Below are 16,588 nucleotides of genomic sequence, written 5' to 3'. Positions count from 1 at the left end.
ACAGACATCGGTTGCCAGGCCCCCTAAAACATTGGTAGACAGGACCCCCTAAAACATTGGTAGCCAGGGCCCCCTAAAACATTAGTGGCCAGTGCTTAAGTTTTGCATTGGTGCCAGGGCCTATTGTTAGCCAGCCCAGGGCTCCCTGCTGCATCCTCACTTTTCTAAGGTTGTGCCTCATGTGTACTGACGACACATCTGCACGGGGCACGACCAATCGAATTACCCGCTGACCACCAATGACAGGGCCCGTAATTGTTTAAAGGGGGCCCGAGCTAAAAAAAACTATCATGGCCGTCCCGGGACAACTGTGCCCCCCTGATGGCGGCCCTGCTCATAGTTAAACTAAGTTTATAAACACCTTTCCTACCAAATTGTATTCTTCAAAGCCCCTGCCCTCTGTACGTGATTTGACAATAATAAATACTTTCACAGATTTTCCTGAATGTAATGGAGTAAAAAGAAGAAAAGACATAACCTCCTTTATTAATACTGGGCAAATGTATTACTGGGGAATAAACCATAGCAACCAGTTAACTTTTTCTCAGTCTGCTGAAGGAAGAATATTTAAAGCAAATATGTGATTGGTTGACGTGGGTTATATCTTAGAAGGTGTTTCTCCTCTAAATGTTAGTAAATGGAGGCAGAAAGCTCAAAGTCTCTATTCCAGCATGGAAATAATGTTGTATTATTCATCTACTGTTAAACTAAAAATAAAACCCTCTAATTGTGTTTCAGCAGTAGCTGAAGAACTACAGGTTGTAAACATCCGTAAAGGTAGCCGTACACGCTAAGATCCACTCGCTTGGCCTATGGGTGGGTGATATTGGGCTAATTCGTTCGATTGTCTCTGGGGCCAAACGATTGAATTAGAACGACGGGAATAGGCGTCCGTCGGTTCGGGGACACTAAATTTCAAACATGCCAATTACAGGCCAGACGTCGGTCAGGCAGGCCCATCGTTACTGCCCATACATGGGCCAAAAAGCTGCCAAATCAGTCTAAGGGACCGATATCGGCAGCTAGAATCAGCCCATGTATGGCCACCTTTAGATAGATACATTAATGTATATGCAACAATTCTTATACAACATATACTTTTTGCAGATTTGCCATGGGACGTATGCCACTTTACTTCCATACACTTAAAGAGATTCTGACACTGGAATTTTTTTACATCTATCATAACATTATGTTTCCCTGCTATTTATAATTTTGACTTAAAATTATTTGCCAGTGCTTTTAAACTACCTGTAACCAGTTCATGTTGCTCTGTGAGGGGCTGCCATATTTGTGCTGCAGTAGCCTGTTAGCATTTGAAGCTATAATTGACAGGATGGCAAAATAGTCAGCTTTAGTCAAGTCAAGTAGAGCTTTATTGTTATCCCAACAATATACTAACAAGTACACAGTGGGACGAAATATCATCCTCCTGGATCAAAAAGGTGCAATACACAAGATATATACATAACTATAATAATTTAAAAAAAATTGAATAAAGAATATACAGTATAATGAATATATAATAAAATATAATATACAGTATAATGTGAAATAGTATACACAGTGGAAAACACAAGATCAGTGCAACGGTGAAACTGCTAAATGAATAGTGCAATACAAAAATAGTGCAATATTACAAATATTGAACTTCAAGTAACAATTACTTACAGAAGGTGACCAGTGAAAAATGATAACCAAACCTATAGGTAACTTAACATACATTAATATTTTGAAAAGTAGTCTTGTTTATATTGCTATGAATGCATCCTCATGTGAGCTAGAGGGTATCTAATGGTGACTAAACTAAAGTTTTCCCATTCTCTAGAAAAAATACTTTGCTAACTTGCCCTAATAATAATCCTGCAGCATATTATTATCCTTTATGTAGGCCCAGCGTATAGTGAAGTTATAGTTAGTGTTCTTGTCTGGAGACATCAGCCTGTAGTTTATACTTAAATATGATAATAATTCTATAATATTTAACTCCAACATATTCTGCACATCAGGCCTTGCCCAGTCGAGCTAACAACCTAAGGTCCCTATCACTTTCACACACTATGGATAGTTTTTATTGGGAGCTAATTAACCTTCCCATATGTTTTTGGAGTGTGGAAGGAAACCTAGGCAAGCATGAGGAGAACATACAATTTCCATACTGATAGTGCCCAGGCTGAAAATGCCGATCAACAAAAATATTGGCCAGTTGGCAAATACAGGCCCATTTCTTCCCTCAACTGTCCCCATGTTGAACCTTCCATCCCTAAAAAGCTTTCCTCACCTAACATTCTCCCCAAGCATAGACTGTGATTAAAATAGGCCATGGCATTTTAAGTATACACAAGCCCAAACAGGCCCCACCAGCCTAATAAACAGTAACTGACTATGGCCTCTTACAGCAGCCACCGCTGGCAGTTACCATAATCCACAGATTGCCAGTCCGAGTCTGATTCACCTCTACCATCAACCTTTGCAACTTTGCAAACCTTGGCAAATTAAGTTTGCTCACAGTAAGTATTTCCAGGGACATTTATGAACATGCATTTAGGTGTTTGGTAAGGGCAATATAGTGGACCAGTAACTTATGTGTGCAGTTGCCAGCCTGTTCCTTCTTTAATATGCATAAAAGAATGAGAATCTTTATTAAAAAGTCAAATGGCTTTAAATCAGAATCAATTATGCTATCAACCAGACATGCTGTTGGCTGAATCCCTCTAAAATAGAACTTCACCTATTGCCAGGTGCCACAAAGGCCCGGGCCTAGGGCGGCACAAATTTAGGGGCGGCCGCCGCAACTACATTTTTAAATTTGGCTCCCATACGGAGCAATGGGGACCTCTCCCCACTGCTCCATATGGGACTTTAAATGTTTGCGCATGCGCACTTACGCTCGCAGCCCGGAAGGGGGGTGGGGGACGCTCGTTCGCACATGCGCACACGGGGGGGGACCAATGGGGGGCCTAGGGGCGGGCACAAGACAGATCTGGCGCTGCCTATTCCCTACTGAAAGCACCTAATACTAAAAAAAAGATAAACTGCACAAATACAATGCAGTTTACTTTGTAGAGTCTGAAAAGAGGCATTTTGTAAACAAACTATTAATCTCAGGAATATTTTAGCAATGTAGTGCACTTGGACAACAATCTGTGTAGACAATATATGTCCTAATAAATAATGTCCTAAATTTTGTCTTAAAGGAGAAGGAAAGACTAGTAAATAGTTAATCTCAAAATGCAGGCATACCTTCAGTTGTCTTAATAGTGCCCTTAAGTCTCCCCATATTTCTCCCATTCAGAAGATCTGAAGCCAAACAGTTAGAAAAAACGCTGAGCTGGGTAGAGAAGATTCCCATAATGCCTCGCTCCTGCCCAGACTTGGTGACTTGGGACTGTAGGTAGCGGATGCACACCCCCTCTAGCGTCCGGTTGCCATGGCGTGTATGCAGCGGCAGCGGCACAGAAGAAGAACAGACAGCCGGCAAGCAGGTGCTGGTGGGGGGAGAGGCAAGCGGCGAGCGGGTGGTGTGTGGCAGCCGGCAAGCAGGTGCTGGTGGGGGGAGAGGCAAGGGGGGAGCGGACCGGAGAGAGAGAGAGCGGGTGGGGGGATGTGTGCTGACAAAACGCGAAGCGAGCGGGTGGTGTGTGACAGCCGGCAAGCAGGTGCTGGTGGGGGGAGAGGCAAGCGGCGAGCGGGTGGTGTGTGACAGCCGGCAAGCAGGTGCTGGTGGGGGAGAGGCAAGGGGGGAGTGGACCGGAGAGAGAGAGCGAGTGGACAGTGGGTGGGGGGATGTGTGCTGACAAAACGCGAAGTGAGCAGGTGGTGTGTGACAGCCGGCAAGCAGGTGCTGGTGGGGGAGAGGCAAGGGGGGAGCGGACCGGAGAGAGAGCGAGTGGACGGGGGGGTGGGGGTATGTGTGCTGACAAAATGCGAAGCGAGCAGGTGGTGTGTGACAGCCGGCAAGCAGGTGCTGGTGGGGGGAGAGGCAAGGAGGGATCGGACAGGAGAGAGAGATCGAGCGGAGGGGGGGGTGCTGACAAAATGGCGGTGCCGTTCACTCAAACAAGTATGTAGAATGTAGCAGGTGTATCTCTGTAAATCTTTCATTAGGCAAGCCAGAATTATAGCATTTTTACACAGCAATAGTAGTACTATTTAATAGTGCGCTTCATAGATTTTGACTTTCCTTGTCCTTTAAAGATATTAGTGCAGCATCATAAATGTGTGTGTGGATGTAATAAGAAATTAACAGAGAAAGTGCATTGTGACCCATCTGCCAGTTAAAAAAGATTAGCACTGTATAGTTTGCAAGAGCACAAAATAAATTATAAAGTAAAATGAAAGGTCTTTCTGGAAAAGTTTTTTTTGCTCTAAAAAAGTTTTTAAACAGGTCTTTAAAATAGTGCTATCCTTTATTAAAAATAATAATATAACATTTCTACTCTTTTATTTAGCCCTTCCATAGGCTAATTTGCATGTGCAAATTAGGATTTGGATTCAGTTTAATATTTGGCCGAATCTTTCTTGAAGGATTCAGGGTTCGGCCAAACCCAAAAATAATGGATTCGGTGCATCCCTTGTATAAATACAGGCAACTCCAATGGGAAGACCAACTTCATACCAAATCATGGAGGTTTAAAAGGGTGGTTCACCTTAAAGTTAACTTTTAGTATGTTATAGAATGGTCAATTCCTAGCAACTTTGCAATTGGTTTTATTTATTTTTTATAGTTTTTGAATTATTTGCCTTTCTCTTCTGCCTCTTTGCAGCTTTCGAGTGGGGGTCAATGACACCAGCAGCCAAAAACTATTGCTCAGGGAGGCTACGGTTATATTGTTAATGTTACTTTTTCTTACTTATCTTTCTGTGTCTATTTCTAAATAAAACACTAGCAACTAAATAGCTGCCAAAATACCTAATAGAGAGCTGCTGAACAAAAAGCTAAATAACTGAAAAACCATAGAAAATGAAGACCAACTGCAAATTGTCTCAGAATATTAATGTCTACATCATATTAAAAGTAAATTTAAAGGTGAACTACCCCTTTAAGTACAAATAATACATATAATAAGTAATTATATCTACTATCATTTAGGGACTAGGATAGGTCCTTCTTATGATTTATCTACTAATTAGCAGTGTTGTAATCTAGGTCATGGATAGTAACTGAGTATGACAAGAAATGAGTATAATCATTGATAGGCATTCAGGGTAGCTATTCACATATATACAGTGGTGTGAAAAACTATTTGCCCCCTTCCTGATTTCTTATTCTTTTGCATGTTTGTCACACTTAAATGTTTCTGCTCATCAAAAACCGTTAACTATTAGTCAAAGATAACATAATTGAACACAAAATGCAGTTTTTAAATGAAGGTTTACATTATTAAGGGAGAAAAAAAACTCCAAATCTACATGGCCCTGTGTGAAAAAGTGATTGCCCCCCTTGTTAAAAAATAACTTAACTGTGGTTTATCAATTTCAATTTTCAATTTCAATATCAATTTCTGTAGTCACCCCCAGGCCTGATTACTGCCACACCTGTTTCAATCAAGAAATCACTTAAATAGGAGCTACCTGACACAGAGAAGTAGACCAAAAGCACCTCAAAAGCTAGACATCATGCCAACATCCAAAGAAATTCAGGAACAAATGAGAACAAAAGTCATTGAGATCTATCAGTCTGGTAAAGGTTATAAAGCCATTTCTAAAGCTTTGGGACTCCAGCGAACCACAGTGAGAGCCATTATCCACAAATGGCAAAAACATGGAACAGTGGGGAACCTTCCCAGGAGTGGCCGGCCGACCAAAATTACCCCAAGAGCGCAGAGACAACTCATCCGAGAGGCCACAAAAGACCCCAGGACAACATCTAAAGAACTGCAGGCCTCACTTGCCTCAATTAAGGTCAGTGTTCACGACTCCACCATAAGAAAGAGACTGGGCAAAAACGGCCTGCATGGCAGATTTCCAAGGCGCAAACCACTTTTATGCAAAAAGAACATTATGGCTCGTCTCAATTTTGCTAAAAAACATCTCAATGATTGCCAAGACTTTTGGGAAAATATCTTGTGGACCGACGAGACAAAAGTTGAACTTTTTGGAAGGTGCAAGTCCCGTTACATCTGGCGTAAAAGTAACACAGCATTTCAGAAAAAGAACATCATACCAACAGTAAAATATGGTGGCGGTAGTGTGATGGTCTGGGGTTGTTTTGCTGCTTCAGGACCTGGAAGGCTTGCTGTGATAGATGGAACCATGAATTCTACTGTCTACCAAAAAATCCTGAAGGAGAATGTCCGGCCATCTGTTCGTCAACTCAAGCTGAAGCGATCTTGGGTGCTGCAGCAGGACAATGACCCAAAACACAGCAGCAAATCCACCTCTGAATGGCTAAAGAAAAACAAAATGAAGACTTTGGAGTGGCCTAGTCAAAGTCCTGACCTGAATCCTATTGAGATGTTGTGGCATGACCTTAAAAAGGCGGTTCATGCTAGAAAACCCTCAAATAAAGCTGAATTACAACAATTCTGCAAAGATGAGTGGGCCAAAATTCCTCCAGAGCGCTGTAAAAGACTCGTTGCAAGTTATCGCAAACGCTTGATTGCAGTTATTGCTGCTAAGGGTGGCCCAACCAGTTATTAGGTTCAGGGGGCAATTACTTTTTCACACAGGGCCATGTAGGTTTGGATTTTTTTTCTCCCTAAATAATAAAAACCCTCATTTAAAAACTGCATTTTGTGTTTACTTGTGTTATCTTTGACTAATAGTTAAATGTGTTTGATGATCAGAAACATTTTGTGTGACAAACATGCAAAAGAATAAGAAATCAGGAAGGGGGCAAATAGTTTTTCACACCACTGTATTATATCTTGCTATATTGTAATAAGTGTAAAAGAGTGTCAATCTTTGCAGAGTTCAGAGGCATCTTCCTGATGCCTCTGTGCACTTCATCTGACATCAATTTTAAAGGAATTATTGTGTAGAATTATTTTTTTTTTTAAAAGTTTGTTAAGAGCATGTACCAAGCAGCTAAATGCTTTCCATATGCAGGCCAACGTTTCTATGTTTGCCCATTCACATAATATGCCAATTACTTATTCCTTGAATGAGTCCTGTATTCAGCAGCCAGTAGACAGCTGACAATTAGTGATTGGCTACTGATCACTTCTTGGTAGTGAACAGAGCAGCTGCAATGGTATTTCTAAGAACATGCTTGGACAGTCATTCTTAGAAATATATTTTTCTATTAAGAGATCAGCACTTCTGCCAGAAGTGAAAACTGGAAAACTGGAAATAACTTTTCAGGAAATGATTATCTCCTGGGACACATCCTGTTATGTGAATGGAGCACATGGCTATTCTGCTTACACTGCATTCATTAATTTACTTATGTGGTTCATTGCAAATTTGTGAGTAAACAGTAGAAAATCATATACAGTATACTTAATTGAATTCTTTTTTTAAATCAGTTTCAGTCTAGAGAAGACAAATTGGTAATGGATACACAAAAAATACATGTAAAACAAAAATATTAGCACCACTTTCAAGATCACAGTTTAACTGCTTCACAGTGACCTGTTCAGTTTTTAACTATCGACTTTTATCTGCCATTCTGGCACCTACTTATCAGGGTTTTTGTAATATTGGGTATATATAATATGCAATGTTTGGTAATTTGTCTATCTTCCGAAGAAATTCCATTCCACACTGCCACAGGAGAGTCAGGCTGAAAATTATCAAAACATTATTATTATTATTATTATTATTATTATTATTAATTGTAGTAATAATATAATACAGGTATGCAACCTGTTTTCCAGAATGCTCAGGACCCAGAATTTTCCGTATAAGGGGATTTGTAATTTGGATTTTCATACATTGGATCCGAAAATTTCTGAAGATCGCAAATATCACGAAAATGCTTACGAAAAAATCGTATTAGTCATCATAATATCGTGTTGGCAATCCGAAAGTCACAAAATTTTCATACCGAACAATTGTAAACAGCGGGAAAACCTTTTCCGACACGAAAAATTCAGCGAAAAGACGCTCGGAGCGTTCGTGTCTTAGTAAATCTGCCCCTAAGTCTACTGAAAAATCATTTCAACATTTATTAAACCCAAAAGGATTGTTTTACCTCCAATAAGGATTATATCTTTGTTTCAGTGGCGAAACAAGCTGTTATAGGCTCCCCTGCAAAAAAAATCTTCTGAGGGGGCTGGCAAGCACAGCCTGCTCCCTGCCTGGTTGCACATGTGCGCCTGCCGCATCTGGCAGACATGCATGCAAGCAGGTGGGAAGGAGGGATATCAGCTGGGGAAGGCAGATTTCTGAGAATTAGATCCCGCAGTCTGGTCCCCTTTGTCCCCTGGGCCCCCCACGACTGTGGGGTCTACTTCCTCTATAGTTATGCGCCTGCTTAGTTGGGATCAAGTACACATTTCATTGATCCTATTTATTTATTGCATAAAATGCATACAAAAATGTGCCTATTTAAATAGAATACATAAAGAACATCAGCCAGCTTTGGCCCATCTATAACAGTATTGTTCATCAAATTGCTGGTTGGGCCTTTTTTATTGTGGGAGGTTCAGGGCGCAGGACACACTTAAACACAAGGGAACCCTGTACCTAACACCTGCCGTGACTAGGCAGTAGATACAGAGCTCTCTTTGTGTGTCGCTTGAATTGAATGCAAAGAGTGATTGTGTGCATATGACAATGTCCTGCCTGCCTCCATTTTAGTGAAAGACAAAAAAATCCTCTGCAAAAAAATCCTCATACCAACATTTTAAAGCACACCTGTGACCCTAAGAAATAATTCCAAATTCTTTCTATTGTGTTTCCCAAGCAAAATAAACTAATCTTACACTATGTAATTTATTTAAATATTGTTTTCTTCATTCTTTTGTAATCCACGATTAGAGCACATAGGCAAGCGCCATTGTCATCACTGTCAATGTTCCCTCTAATTTCTTCTTGGCCGTGTGCACAAAAAAAAGGTATTTTGTGTGCACTTTTTAAAACCATGTACGCACTTTAAAAACTGGTGTCGCAGTACAAAAATTAAGTGTTTTCACATACAATTCTTGTTGCACACCACAATTTGTGTGTGTGCACGAGTGCACAGCTTAGAAGGAAAATTGATCACTGTTATTAAAGCAAACTTTGCATCATCCCAATATTTTGTTTGCACTAGAGTAGGGGCCTGATGCCCATGCAATGGAGGTGGAATGAAATGAGTGCAGTGATATCTAAGTAGTGCTAAATGGAAAGTGAAAGTGGCCCCCACCTCCACAGACTTGTTGGCATTTGGGGTGCTTGCTTAACCACCATAAGCTCCAAAAATGGTGCACCTGTGTGTTTCATAGCCAATTTTCAGCAAATGGTTCTAGCAGCCTTCCTTCTGCTATCTTAGACAGTCCCATTATTCTAATTGCTGTGCCTGTGGCAGTTTTTCAAAGCTTGTAAGGTAGTAGATAAACTGTGCCTTCAGTAGTTGAGCTCCCATGCTTTGCCTCAGCTGTCCTGTCCCTTAGGCTTTGTAGATTCAGATTCAGTAGGCAAAGATCAATTTTTTTTGTTTCAATTTGTACTATCATGCTGGTATAGGCTCCATTAATTGTTGCTAGAATCTCTGAATTACAAGGTTCTTGTGGCTTGGCTTCCTAGACACTTATTGAAGATCCTAGATCAGTCTTGTTGTCTAAGGTGCATGCAAGGCACCTTGAGTGGTGTTATGGTTTTTATGCAGCCAGCCATTCAAGGGGTAGACAAAAGAGGCACATGGCTAGGACGCAGCAGTGGAGGGGTGTTAGGTTTCTAGGTACATATATTTGCTGCCTGTAACTCAGGCCCAGCACTAAGTTTCTTATCTGATAGGAGCTAAGGGAAGTGGCAAGGGGTGGTTAAGAGGAGTATAGGAGGAGTTTGCTGAGCAGGGAAAAGTTTACTGAGCAGGGGTGCATGTCACTAGTTGACCCAGCTCTGCCATTCTGTAGCAGTTGTAGTTGGGGTAGGCACTTTAGACTTAAAAAATAGTAGTAGTAAACTCAAAAACTGAGTCAAAAAAACTATGGTGGAACATTGCTGTTCAAAGTGTTTCTGCTTAGTTTGCCAACTTGGCCACACCATCTAAGGCATCGGAAGTTGGGTATACACCACACTGTATAAAATCTTTTTCTGAAAACAAAACCAAAATAGGCATAAAATAAACACACAATTTAAGATCACAATGGAGAACATAATAATATTCAGCAGAAAAGCTTTCTTTGTAGCCACACAAACCATACACTGAAATATTAGAAGCAACAGTATTGATGAATGCATTAACATCTATTTGTATAAACCATTCATATATATATAAATTACAGTATAATATGTATCATGTGGATTTCTACTTTTTACTGTTCACTGAATTCTAACATAAAAAATAAATTTCTTGATGAGTAAATAAATCTACCCAAACAAAGGAAGGCAAGTGTTGGGTTCACAGTGGAGTTGTGCAGGAGCTCCAACATGGCAAACTACATACAGACATTTCAAGTAGGAAGTAACTAACCATAGAGAACAAGAAGAAGTTAAGCTAGATAACACATTGTAGCTCAGCTATCATTTAGGCATGGAGCTCCCTCTAGTGGTACACAACACTCCTCCCCCCTAGCAAACGTAATCGTCCATCCACTTTGGAGGCACCCTGTTGCGTTGTGGCCGTTCATAACCAGAAGTCTGACCACAAGAGACATCTTGGGAGGAGTTATCACAGTTCTCTATAGGAGCAGAGTCATTCTCTGATGGAATACTGGTTTCATTGGTCCCTTGGCTGCATGGGGTAGCCACTTCATCTGGAAGAGAGTCACTAGGAACCACCTTGGGACAACCCATGCTCTCCATTAAGGTACTGTTACTTGGCTGAAGACGCCTCCGCAACTGATCAACATGACGGTGCCACTCTTGCCCGTCATCAATGTACCTTGTATGACACAGGTCCAGTAACTTCAGTTATTATTACTCCACTTTGGACCAGCCCCATAATTCCTGGCATACACTGGATCATTAGAAGCAAATGTACGTAGAGTCTTAGAGGATAGGGCTGAATCCAGGCTCTGTTGCTGTTTCCTTTCTACATCATCAGTTAGATCTGGATTAAGACGATCAAGACATGTTTTAAGGCGCCGCCCCATCAGAAGCTCAGCAGGGCTGACACCTGTGGTAGGACATGGGGTAACATGCTGAGCTATAAGGAATCGTGCAAGTCTTGTTGACCAGTCCCCATTAGTAATCCTTCTGTGTGCATCCTTCGCAGTTTGAACCATTCTTTCAGCTTGTCCATTTCCTTGAGGTCGACGTGGAGCAATGGTTACTGCCCTTATTAAGTTGTTATTGGTAAAGGTCTTAAACTCCTCAGAAGTAAAAGCAGTCCCATTGTCTGATACAATAACATCTGGTATTCCGTGTGTTGCAAAAAGATGACGTAGGGCTGAAATTGTCACAGCTGATGTCTGGGATGACACTAGGATGACCTGTAACCATTTCGAAAGAGTCTACCACTACAAGAAAGTTCTTCCCCTGGAATGGTCCAGCAAAATCAATATGAAGTCTAGACCAAGGCTTTTTTGTAATCTCCCAAGGAAACACTGGAGCTGCAGGGGGGCTGTGACGAGAGTTCTGGCAAGTGACAGACAGATGTACGGCCTCTTCTATGTCTGTGTCAATTCTGGGCCACCAGACATAACTCCTTGCGAGAGCTTTCATGCGCACGATTCCTGGGTGGGCTGCATGTAGCATATCTAGGACAAATTTGCGTCCTCTTTGAGGAATGACTACTCGGCTTCCCCATAATAAACACCCTTTATGTGCAGATAGTTCATGTTGACGGTTTGAATATGGTCTGAACTCTTCAGACAACTTTTCATTTGTCCATCCCCTCCACACCCAGTTGAGAACACGAGAAAGGATTGGATCCTTTGCAGTCATATGAGCAATCTCAGTAGCTCTCAGTGGAGAATCAGGGAGGTATTCCAGCATAAGTACTGCAAGTAAAGGGGGTAGTGAGCAGTCTGGGATCTGTAAAGGCAAGCAACTCAAAGCATCAACATTTAAGATTGATTTGCCAGGTTTATAAAGAAGAGTGTAATCATAAGCACTTAGCATGATACTCCATCTGAGCATTCGAGGTGACATAACATTAGGAGTAGGACTATCTTTTGAAAGCAAACCCAGTAATGGTTTATGATCAGTGTGGATTTCAAATGTATGTCCATAGAGGTAATTATGAAACTTCTTAACACCAGCTATGATAGCTAATGCTTCTTTATCAATTTGTGCATAGTTCCTCTCTGCTGATGTCATTGTCCTAGAGTAATAAGCAACTGGTGCCTCTTTACATTTGGGAGAATGTGGCTAAGAACAGCGCCAACACCATAAGGAGATGCATCTGTAGTAAGTATTAATGGCCGATCTTCATCATAATGGACAAGAAGAGAATCAGATGTCAGCAACTGTTTAACTTTGCAGAAGGCCTCTGAATATTTAGGAGTCCAATTCCATGGGACCCCTTTGTCAAGCAAGCGATGAAGAGGCTCTGCCACTGTTGCCTTGTGAGCAAGGAAGTTGTGATAGAAATTGAGCAACCCAAGGAATGCTTGAAGTTCTTGTTTAGATTTTGGTTCAGGTGCATCATGGATTGCTTTCACTTTACTTTCTGTAGGACGAATGCCTGAAGCATCTATACAGTACCCCAAGAAGTTTACACTGGTAGCTCCAATCTCACACTTTTCTTTTTTTAAACGAATGCCTGATGAATCAAAACGGATAGTACTTCTCTAAGGCGGTCAGCCAGTATACTTTCAGATGGCCCCATTAGCAGAACATCATCAAAATATGGTTCAACACCAGGAATGCTGGATAGCAAAGTTTCCATAAAGTGCTGGAATATTCCTGGTGCAGTTGAAATCCCAAACTGGAGGCGCTTTACCCTGAATGCACCCCGATGGGTAATAATAGTCTGGGCATCTGCAGAAGCTTCATCCACCAACAACTGTTGGTATGCCTGGGCAAGATCAAGTTTTGCAAAAAACCTTGCCACCAGCTAGTGTGGATAACAGTTGATTCACAGCAGGCACGGGATATGGATGCTGATTAAGAGCTTTATTTAAAGTGCATTTATAGTCTCCACAGAGTCTCACATCACCATTAGGCTTTAGAACTGGCACAATCGTGGTTGCCCATTGTGTGTGTGTCACTGGCTCAAAGACCCCTTGTGCTGTGAGATGTTCAAGTTCAGCTTCAATTTTTGGACGTAAAGCATATGGCACAGATCTGGCTTTCATGTGTATGGGTGAGATTGTAGGGTCTAATCTAAGTGACACAGGTGGGCCCTTGTACGTTCATCTGCAAAAACTTGTGGAAATTCCTCAATGACCTTCATTACTGATCCCCCAGTGACAACATGGATGCCTTGGATGCTAACTTTTAATGGAGAGAACCAGTTCCTTCCCAAAAGGCTTTTTTGAGTACCTTTAGCAACAATCAGGGGTAACATTCCGCTGAATGTGTTGTACTGAACACTCACATCACAACTTCCAAGAAGCTCAACAGACTGTCCATTATAGTCACGGAGTGTGCACCCTGGCTTTGATAATGTGGGAGGATTGTGAGGGAACAGTTTATCAAATAATTCAGAGCTTATCATGGTAAATGCGGCTCCTGAGTCAATCTCCATTTCACACCGATGGCCGTGTATAAAAACATTTGCAGTAATTTCAGAGTTTACGGGGCCCTTACTGTTGACATGTTGGATATGATACAGCTGGTTGACCTCTGTTCCAGTGGCTGCCCCTTTACAGTGGCTTGCAAAAGTATTCGGCCCCCTTGAACTTTTCCACATTTTGTCACATTACAGCCACAAACATGAATCAATTTTATTGGAATTCCACGTGAAAGACCAATACAAAGTGGTGTACACATGAGAAGTGGAACGAAAATCATACATGATTCCAAACATTTTTTACAAATGAATAACTGCAAAGTGGGGTGTGCGTAATTATTCAGCCCCCTGAGTCAACACTTTGTAGAACCACCTTTTGCTGCAATTACAGCTGCCAGTCTTTTAGGGTATGTCTCTACCAGCTTTGCACATCTAGAGACTGAAATCCTTGCCCATTCTTCTTTGCAGAACAGCTCCAGCTCAGTCAGATTAGATGGACAGCGTTTGTGAACAGCAGTTTTCAGATCTAGCCACAGATTCTCCATTGGATTTAGATCTGGACTTTGACTGGGCCATTCTAACACATGGATATGTTTTGTTTTAAACCATTCCATTGTTGCCCTGGCTTTATGTCTAGGGTCGTTGTCCTGCTGGAAGGTGAACCTCCGCCCCAGTCTCAAGTGTTTTGCAGACTCCAAGAGGTTTTCTTCCAAGATTGCCCTGTATTTGGCTCCATCCATCTTCCCATCAACTCTGACCAGCTTCCCTGTCCCTGCTGAAGAGAAGCACCCCTAGAGCATGATGCTGCCACCACCATATTTGACAGTGGGGATGGTGTGTTCAGAGTGATGTGCAGTGTTAGTTTTCCGCCACACATAGCGTTTTGCATTTTGGCTAAAAAGTTCCATTTTGGTCTCATCTGACCAGAGCACCTTCTTCCACATGTTTGCTGTGTCCCCCACATGGCTTGTGGCAAACTGCAAACGGGACTTCTTATGGTTTTCTGTTAACAATGGCTTTCTTCTTGCCACTCTTCCATAAAGGCGAACTTTGTGCAGTGCACGACTAATAGTTGTCCTATGGACAGATTCCCCCACCTGAGCTGTAGATCTCTGCAGCTCGTCCAGAGTCACCATGGGCCTCTTGGCTGCATTTCTGATCAGCACTCTCCTTGTTCGGCCTGTGAGTTTAGGTGGACGGCCTTGTCTTGGTAGGTTTACAGTTGTGCCATACTCCTTCCATTTCTGAATGATCGCTTGAACAGTGCTCTGTGGGATGTTCAAGGCTTTGGAAATCTTTTTGTAGCCTAAGCCTGCTTTAAATTTCTCAATAACTTTATCCCTGACCTGTCTGGTGTGTTCTTTGGACTTCATGGTGTTGTTGCTCCCAATATTCTCTTAGACAACCTCTGAGGCCGTCACAGAGCAGCTATATTTGTACTGACATTAGATTACACACAGGTGCACTCTATTTAGTCATTAGCACTCATCAGGCAATGTCTATGGGCAACTGACTGCACTCAGACCAAAGGGGGCTGAATAATTACGCACACCCCACTTTGCAGTTATTTATTTGTAAAAAATGTTTGGAATCATGTATGATTTTCGTTCCACTTCTCACGTGTACACCACTTTGTATTGGTCTTTCACGTGGAATTCCAATAAAATTGATTCATGTTTGTGGCTGTAATGTGACAAAATATGTGGAAAAGTTCAAGGGGGCCGAATACTTTTGCAAGCCACTGTATTTGTTGGTAATTTTTTATGTGAAAACCTTTGTTTTTCCTGATTAACCCTTGCTTTGCAAACACGTATTACATGGCCTTTCTTCTTGCAGTAATGACAGACAGCATTCTTAAAAGGGCATACAGAGCGTCTATGCTGACCACCACATCCAATACATGGTGTAAATGGTGATGCATTTGTTGCAAGATAGTCTTTTGGTTTGTTGTTTTGAAAATGAATGTAATTTCCCTGTTTGGAGGATATGGTGTGCACACTGGTTGCTGTATGATGAATTTCCTTAGTGTGCAACAGTGCAGTTTCTGCAGCCAAGGCCTTCTCCTGCGCAGCTGCCAGTGTCAGGTTAGGCTCAGCGAGAAGCCATCGCTGCAAGGCCTCATTCTGAATACCACAGACTAATTGATCTCTCAGCATATCATTTAGGAACTCTCCAAACTGGCAATACTCTGCTATGTGCCGTAATTCTGCAATATAGGTAGAAATTGTTTCATCTGCTCTTTGGTTTCTTTTGTGGAAGTGAAATCTCTGTATAATGACAGATGGTGTTGGAGAAAAATGTGCCTTTAACATTGCTAGTAACTCCTCATAAGACTTTGTTTTTGGAGAGGCCGGGGCAGTGAGTGAGCGAATGACTGCAAATGTTTTAGGCCTACAGACAGTCAGCAGCACTGCCCTCCTCTGCTCAGGGTTATCTATTGTGTTTGCTTCTAGGAACTAAGAAAGTCTCTCTGCATATGAGTCCCAAGAAGCAGGGTCACTTACATCAAATTCCTCCATGTGTCCCAGGGTAGCCATGTCTGCAGTGGATCTGAAGTTTGTCCTGTGAGTTATCTTTTCCTATTCTGCTGCTCTGTCCAGAGTTCTAATCCTCGTCGCCACAAAAAGTGTTGGGTTCACAGTGGAGTTGTGCAGGACTCAATGGTAATGCTTAAACAACTTATTTATTAGCTCCAACATAGCAAACTGCATACAGACATTTCAAGTAGGAAGTATATCTAACCATAGAGAACAAGAAGTTATGCTAGATAACACATTGTAGCTGAGCTAACATTTAGGCATGGAGCTCCCTCTAGTGGTACACAACAGCAAGCCTGGCAAATATTGTCAATTCAAATAGAGAAATGCAATGGCACTCAAG

General features: G+C 41.8%; 1 pseudogene; it reads right to left on the bottom strand.

The window, feature by feature from the left end:
* Positions 1 to 10,922: 10,922 nt before the first annotated feature.
* Positions 10,923 to 16,245, bottom strand: LOC105946328 (annotated as a pseudogene).
* Positions 16,246 to 16,588: the final 343 nt, after the last annotated feature.

This window comes from Xenopus tropicalis, chromosome 1 (genome assembly GCF_000004195.4).
Source record: "Xenopus tropicalis strain Nigerian chromosome 1, UCB_Xtro_10.0, whole genome shotgun sequence".
NCBI lineage: Eukaryota > Metazoa > Chordata > Amphibia > Anura > Pipidae > Xenopus > Xenopus tropicalis.
Note: the sequence above shows the minus strand (reverse complement) of the source record. Positions and strands in the feature narration are given on the sequence as shown.